At 46.6% G+C, this 7,742-nt stretch overlaps 1 pseudogene across 1 annotated transcript; it reads left to right on the top strand.

Moving 5' to 3' along the window:
- The first annotated feature begins 274 nt into the window (after positions 1-274).
- On the top strand, positions 275-1,824 carry LOC113007882 (sulfide:quinone oxidoreductase, mitochondrial pseudogene; annotated as a pseudogene). Its single transcript, XR_013902310.1, has one exon. The product of XR_013902310.1 is annotated as a sulfide:quinone oxidoreductase, mitochondrial pseudogene (transcript).
- Positions 1,825-7,742: the final 5,918 nt, after the last annotated feature.

The raw sequence follows: 7,742 nt of genomic DNA, 5'->3' as shown, positions 1-7,742 counted from the left end.
CTTTGTTGAAATAAAGGGATTACACGGCGGTCTTTTCCTGTTTCATATGCTAGGCTGTCCCATCTTTTTTTGGTAATTCCACGCTGGTGGAAATCCAAACAAAACGCGCATTAAGAGGCTCTAATGCCTGTGCCTCAATCTCATGGTCCATGTCACCTCTACTTGCAGCCCGCATAATGACGTGACGAAATATTTTTTTTAAATTATTGTTCAAAAATTAATTAATATGAAGGCTAAGAGCATTCCGCCTAAACGGACATTAACACGCGAGGTTGACAGCGCTCCTGCTGAGACACAGGATGGATGCACTGCGTCATCTCAAGCAGTGCCACCCGAGGGGCATTGCTATCTCTCAGTTTCACACAAGCAGCCCTGCCTCTGCCAAACAGCATTACAAATTGCTTGTGCTGGGAGGACGAACTGGCGGTATCGCAATGAGCTCCCGGATGAAGAGGCTGGTGGGAGCAGAGAATGTAGCTGTGGTGGAGCCCAGCGAGATCCACTACTATCAGCCAATATGGACCCTGGATGGTGCTGGTGCAAAGACTGTAGCGTCCTCAAGCCGTCCCACTGCGAGTCTTATGCCATCTGGAGTGAAATGGGTGAAATCTAAGGTTCAGGAAATTAACCCAGAGACAAATACTGTACGCACAGATGACGGGACTGAAATCTCATATGAATATTTGATTGTGGCGCTTGGTTTAGAGCTCCATTATGAGAAGATCAAAGGACTCCCAGAGGGGTTTGAGCACCCAAAAATTGGCTCTAACTACTCTGTCCAAACTGTGGAGAAGACGTGGAAAGCATTGCAGGATTTCAAAGAGGGCAATGCTGTGTTCACTTTCCCAAATACTCCTGTGAAATGTGCTGGGGCGCCACAAAAGATCATGTACCTGTCAGACGCCTACCTCAGGAAGACGGGCAAAAGAGCAAAAGCCAATGTGATCTATAACACATCATTGCCTGTGATCTTTGGGGTAAAGAAATACGCTGACTCACTGTGGGAGATTGTGAAAAAGCGTGACCTACAGATTAACCTGAGGCACAACCTGATTGAAGTGCGCGCAGATAAGCAAGAAGCTGTGTTTGAAAATCTTGGCAAACCAGGGGAAACCAAAGTTATCGAGTATGAAATGCTTCATGTTACACCGCCAATGGGACCCAGCTCGGTGATTAAAGGCAGTCCGCTGGCCGACGAGATCGGCTGGTTGGATCTGAACAAAGAAACTCTCCAACATACCAAGTATCCAAACGTGTTTGGGATCGGAGACTGCACCAACCTTCCCACATCCAAAACCGGAGCAGCTGTCACGGCACAGTCTGCTGTCTTGAGCCGAACTATCAGCAAAATATTGAAAAAAGAAAAACCAGATAAGAAGTATGATGGGTATACTTCACATGTCCCTTGGTCACAAGCTACAACACAGTAATCCTGGCAGAGTTCGACTACAACGGACAACCGCTGGAAACGTTCCCCTTCAACCAAGCCAAGGAGAGGCAATTAATGTACCACATGAAAGCAGATGTGATGCCTCACCTCTATTGGCATGGGCTTCTTAGGGGGCTGTGGGGCGGACCGGGACCTTACAGGAAAATCATGCATCTTGGGATGAAATGAAACCTCATCTTCAGTTTGAATCTGAAAGGAAATTCATTGTGTAATCATCTACCCAAGGGTGCACACGCATATGGATAAAGGAGTAATGTGAATGTTTTGAACATCATGATTAATCGGTCTCACAGAAAAGCTCATTTAAGTAGCGTTTTTGATATTACTGTGGAATTAAACGACTGGAATGATGGAGTGGGTCTAAACTGCTCATAGATCAGCTGTTTTTTTTTTTGTTTGTTTGTTTTTTTTGGTTTATTGGTACTTTTGACAGCCCAATGAATGGCCGGTCGAGATGCTTTCATAAGCCAGAGATGGGGCTTTTATAGGGACAGAGAACAAAAGTTTGTAGAACACTCTTACTCCACACCTCTGGTGTTTTTTGTTGTTGTTTTGTTTTTTTTCAGTTATAGTTGGTCGGCATTGGCAAAATTTATATAGTGACATTAAAAAACCAACTCTAAATTCAGATTATTTCAGGGTAGCCTTTAAGCACAGCATATAAATATTACTCTTTCCCAGATTGCTACATTTAAAACCATGCACATGTGTACAGTTTAGTCATTGTGCGTGAGAGATGTGTTCAAGTCTTTGGCTTTATTTAGAGTTTTAAACTAATCAAGCTACCACACATTGTGTAGGATTTGCCATTTGGGGTGTTTAAACATTAACATGCAGGCTACAACAAGTGCTTTTTCTTGCATTTAGACGTCAGTGTCTGAAGTAGAGTTTTGTACATGATGATTTTTTTTAAATTTTTTTTTTATTAGTCCTCAACTGAGGCGAAAACATCTTGGTGGCTGTACAGTCAACGCTAGCTTCATTGTATTAAAACAAAACAAAAAAAACCTATAATCATTAAAATGACTGAAGCTTATGAAACCTCAAAAAAAAAAAAATTAATATGAAGGCAATAGGCAGAGTGTTACAGGCATCGCCCTAAAGAATGTAGCCTCATGGGCAGTGTAGTCCAGTTTTAAGTAAGCTATTAAGACTCGACTGTACACTGTGTTCGTGTTTTTCTCCGAAACAATAAATTCCGTTGGAGCAGCCTTTCAAAGTCTCTCTCTGTCTCTTGCTAGCAAAGTTGACCCAGACAACAAAGTAAAGCTAGTTTTCAGCTACGAGCCCAACACGGAACCGACGTATTAGGAGCCGCGGACCTGTTTTATATACGCGTGAAACAGTTTTCTATACGAGGTCGCTGCAAAAAGTGCAGCCTTATCTAATGTCCACCCTACTGTTACTCATTTTTTATTAAGATTTAAAAATCTAATTGCTATTGGTATCTTTCAGTAGTAGTAATAAATCACACAGCAATAGTACATTCATGTAGTTGTAAAACGCATAATCTTCAGTCAATTCCACGGACCACTCTAACCTGCTGCTTGCAGTAATCAACAGCCTGCTCGCCTTTCCCCTACTCACACACATTTATGTCTGTATGCAAATATATGTATGTATATATACATATATTAGTGCTATCAGCGTTAATCTTGTTAAAATGACATTAACGCCATAAACGCATCTCCGTTAGCGAGTTAACATGGATTGCCCTGTGCAAGGGCTGCATAGCTTTAACGCATCAGCGCAGTTAGCTCGTTAACGCAGCCCCTCTCACGGTGGCTGCATTAAAGAGCTAATGCGGTTATGGTGTTAACATCATTTTAATGAGATTAACGCTGACAGCACTAATGTTTTATATATATATATAATTCCCCTCACGCCCCTGGTGGTCTTCATCCTTCAAGCTTGGGTCCTCTACCAGGAGCCTGGGAGCTTGAGGGTCCTGCGCAGTATCTTAGCTGTTCCTAGGACTGCGCTCTTCTGGACAGAGATCTCCGATGTTGTTCCTGGGATCTGCTGGAGCCACTTGCCTAGTTTGGGAGTCACCGCACCTAGTGCTCCGATTACCACTGGGACCACTGTTACCTTCCCCCTCCACATTTTCTTGAGCTCTTCTCTGAGCCCTTGGTATTTCTCGAGCTTCTCGTGTTCCTTCTTCCTGATGTTGCTGTCATTGCAAACTGCTACATCGATCACTACAGCTGTCTTCTTCTGTTTGTCTACCACCACTATGTCCGGTTGGTTAGCCACCACCATTTTGTCTGTCTGTATCTGGAAGTCCCACAGGATCTTAGCTCGGTCATTTTCCACCACCCTTGTTCAAATGCACAGATGTTCCTGTATACTAAGCTGGCCACTTGACTATGGCGTTCCATGTATGCCCTGCCTGCTAGCATCTTGCACCCTGCTGTTATGTGCTGGATTGTTTCTGGGGCATCTTTACACAGCCTGCACCTGGGGTCTTGCCTGGTGTGATAGACCCCAGCCTCTATGGATCTTGTGCTCAGAGCTTGTTCTTGTGCTGCCATGATTCGTGCCTCTGTGCTGGCTTTCAGTCCGGCTTTGTCCAGCCACTGGTAGGATTTCTGGATATCAGTCACCTCTGCTATCTGCCGGTGGTACATACCGTGCAGGGGCCTGTCATTCCATGATGGTATCACCTCTTCCTCCTCATTCTTGGGTTTCTGCTGCCTGAGGTATTCACTGAGCACTCGGTCAGTTGGGGCCATCTTCCCAATGTATTCTTGGATGTTCCTTGTCTCATCCTGGACTGTGGTGCTGACACTCACCAGTCCCCGGCCTCCTTCCTTCCGCTTAGCGTACAGCCTCAGGGTGCTGGACTTGGGGTGAAACCCTCCATGCATGGTCAGGAGCTTTCTTGTCTTTATGTCAGTGGCTTCTATCTCCTCCTTTGGCCAACTTATTATCCCAGCAGGGTACCTGATCACGGGCAGGGCGTAGGTGTTGATAGCCCGGATCTTGTTCTTACCATTCAGCTGACTCCTCAGAACTTGCCTGACCCTCTGCAGGTACTTGGTGGTTGCAGCTTTTCCAGCAACCTCTTCATGGTTCCCATTTGCCTGTGGGATCCCCAGGTACTTGTAACTGTCCTCTATGTCTGCAATGTTGCCTTCTGCTAGTTCGATCCCCTCCGTTCTGACTACCTTCGCTCTCTTTGTTACCATCCGACTACATTCATCCAGTCCGAATGACATACCGATGTCATTGCTGTAAATCCTGGTGGTGTGGATCAGTGAATCGATGTCTCATTCACTCTTGGCATACAGCTTGATGTCATCCATGTACAGGAGGTGGCTCACAACTGCTCCATTCCGTAGTCGGTATCTGTAGGCAGTCTTGTCAATGATTTCACTGAGGGGGTTCAGGCCTATGCAGAACAGCAGTGGGGACAGAGCATCTCCATGGTAGATTCCGCACTTGATGGTTATTTGTGCTATGGGCTTGAAGTTGGCCTCTAGTGTTGTACGCCACATCCCCATTGAGTTCCTGATGAAGGCTCTTAGGGTGACAGAGTTAAGGACTGAGCTGATAACTGAACAGGCAATGGAGCAAGAAACTGAGGTGGTAACAGAATGGATGACTGAGCAGGTAATAGAGCTGACAACTGAGCTAGAGACTGAGCTGGTGACAAAACAGGAAACTGAGCTAATAACTGCGCTATGGACAAAAGTACAAGTTGTAGTGGTGGTTGTGATGATGGTTGTAGTGATGGTGGATCATCAGGTAGCTGAACTTGTGACTGAGCAGGTGACTGACTCTTGGCTGCTCTCCTCCGGAGAACAAGAACGGGTACTGGGCCTGGCCAAACACCAGCCATCCCCACCCGAGGAACAGATACGGGTGCAGGGACGAGCTGGGCCTGCTCCCGCCCGAGGAACTGAGATGAGTGCAGGAGTCGACAGGGTCACAGTCGCCCTCATCTGGGGAACCGGAACAGGCACAGGCAATGACTGGGCGTCTGCCATCCCCACCTGAGGAGCAGGTACGGATGCAGGGACAAATGGAGCCTCAATTAACCTGGGAACTGAAGCAGGGACCAGCTGGACGTCAGCCACCCTCACCCAAGGAACTGGTACAAGGGAAAGCTGGGCCCAAGCTGCCCTGGGAACAGGAACAGGAGGTGGAGAGCGGAGCTCAGGAGCAGTAACAGTCACTGGGTAAACTAGGTTAATGGTGCCAAACACAGTTCCAGCAAACAGAGACTTATGGCAGGCTGGTTTTAGCAACTCTGCTGTTATTAAGCTGTCCACGTTAGAATTAGCAGTCTTTGAAAAAGTCTGGGTCTTTAACTCTCAGCTCAGGAGGAGCGACTACAGAAGCAGGTGTATTTTGACATGCCGTCTCAGAATAAAGTGGCTGGTGGGCTGCACAGTCCAGGGTGTAACAATACCAACAACAGTCTCTTGAGGTGTAACCTCAGTGTTAACAGGGACTGACACACAAACATGGCGAGCTGGTTTACGTATAAATGGCTGTGAAACACAAAACTCAACCTGACCCATTAGTGCTGGGCCACTAAGTCCAAACATTTTAGCTATTTTAACTATGGCAGGTGGCACTCTGTTGCCATTTACATTTACCAGCTGAGGCGCAGCACAGTCCAAGGTTTGAGTGACAGTCCTATAGGAAACAACACAAAAAGTAATTTCATGAGGAGCTTCCTGAACAGTCTTTGCAGAGACTGAGCTAAATGCCTGGTACACAGAGTTCAAATGGTCAGACCGTGGAACACGAAACTTATTTGGTTACTGTCATAGATTTCTGGTGACAGAGCAGGTGAGCAGGTAAGACAGTCACAATGAGTAGCTGCATGGCTAATTGTCTTTATATTACCAGGTTTAGGCAGAACAGAAGAATCACTTGCTTGCTTATTAACACTGGATTTACTCAGAGGAACAACAGGTACAGAAACAGATGCTACTGAGTTAACTGCTTCAAAATCCTGAAACTTTAAATCTGCAGAGTCACAATCTACGGATTCAGGCTTAACAAAGTCTACAGAGGGAAGCTCAGTCTTACTCACAGAGGATGTAATGTCAGGAAGCCTGGGAGCTGAATGCTTGAGCGGAACGTGAGAAACACAATCACTCTCACCAAAGGAAGAAAGCTGCTCCGCTTGCTTTGGATCGCCGGTGGCGTGAATGCCGTTTTCTCTGGGAAGGGGGAGGAGACGAGCCAGGCCGCGAATCCTCCAGCGGACCGGGCTGAACATCCTCTGGCTCTTCATACTGGAGAGGCAGCTCTGGGTGGACGTGTACAGTGGGAACGAGGAAGTCCTGGATGAGGGGGTGTAGCGCGCCGAATAGTCAGGGGAGTCCGGAAACCATCCTCTGTAAACGGGTAGCTAACACCTCCTGGTACTCCGAGAACAGCAGCACTACCCATTCTTGGCAAAGGTACTCCACCGACTACAAAACTAAACTGGGAAAAACTTATTATAATGTGCACCAGGAGACACAGGGAGAATCACACACAGCTATGAGGGAGAACGTGACACAGAACTGAGGGAGACGCGGACATAAATACACTGAGGGTTAACAAGGGAAGTGGGAGCACACGGAGACAGGGCAGGAGCAAACACAACATGACGCATACTGATGGGAGACTGTCAAAGTAAAACAGGAAGTACACAGAGGCGCAGACAGGAGGGGAGGAGAGAACACGGGGTGAGCACAGACATAACGGGCTGGGGAAAACATGTAATAAAACACAAGGAGGAGAAACGAGGCATGGGAACTCAGATACGTGGAGGAGGACACGGGGTAAAGACATGAGGGGAATTCTAATAAACTAATAAACAGTGTAGTTTGTGTATAACTCGAGCCATCTGCTAACGTATATACATAGCTAGCAGCCACCTGGGTTTTATTTGTCATGAAGCAGAACGGCAGAAGTAGGACTCAGGGATGGACTCTCTTCAGTAATAATAGATCAAGTAATTTGCACAACTAAAGTCCAACACACAGTCCACAGTAGTGATGACCCCCCCCCCCCCCCCCCCCCCCCTCACTAGTACTTGTGATTCTCCTCACTAAGTCTCTCCACAAAAACTCTCGGGCTCAGTTTGCTCACCACTCTCATGGAGGAATTTCTCCACAGGTATCTGCATACAGAATATAAGGGTTAGTGTTCCAACCAGGTTACAAAGCAAGTCAACAAGCAAGGAAGTCAGGGTTACACTAAGTGTGAGTAGTTCAACAATCCAGTGAAGACTAAAGCTTAGCCACTCCCTCAAGTAGTGACTTTGATGAGGACTCGGGTACAA

Source organism: Astatotilapia calliptera, chromosome 16, assembly GCF_964374335.1.
Source record: "Astatotilapia calliptera chromosome 16, fAstCal68.1, whole genome shotgun sequence".
NCBI classification, from domain to species: Eukaryota; Metazoa; Chordata; class Actinopteri; order Cichliformes; family Cichlidae; genus Astatotilapia; species Astatotilapia calliptera.
This window is presented reverse-complemented; position numbering and strand designations above follow the sequence as displayed.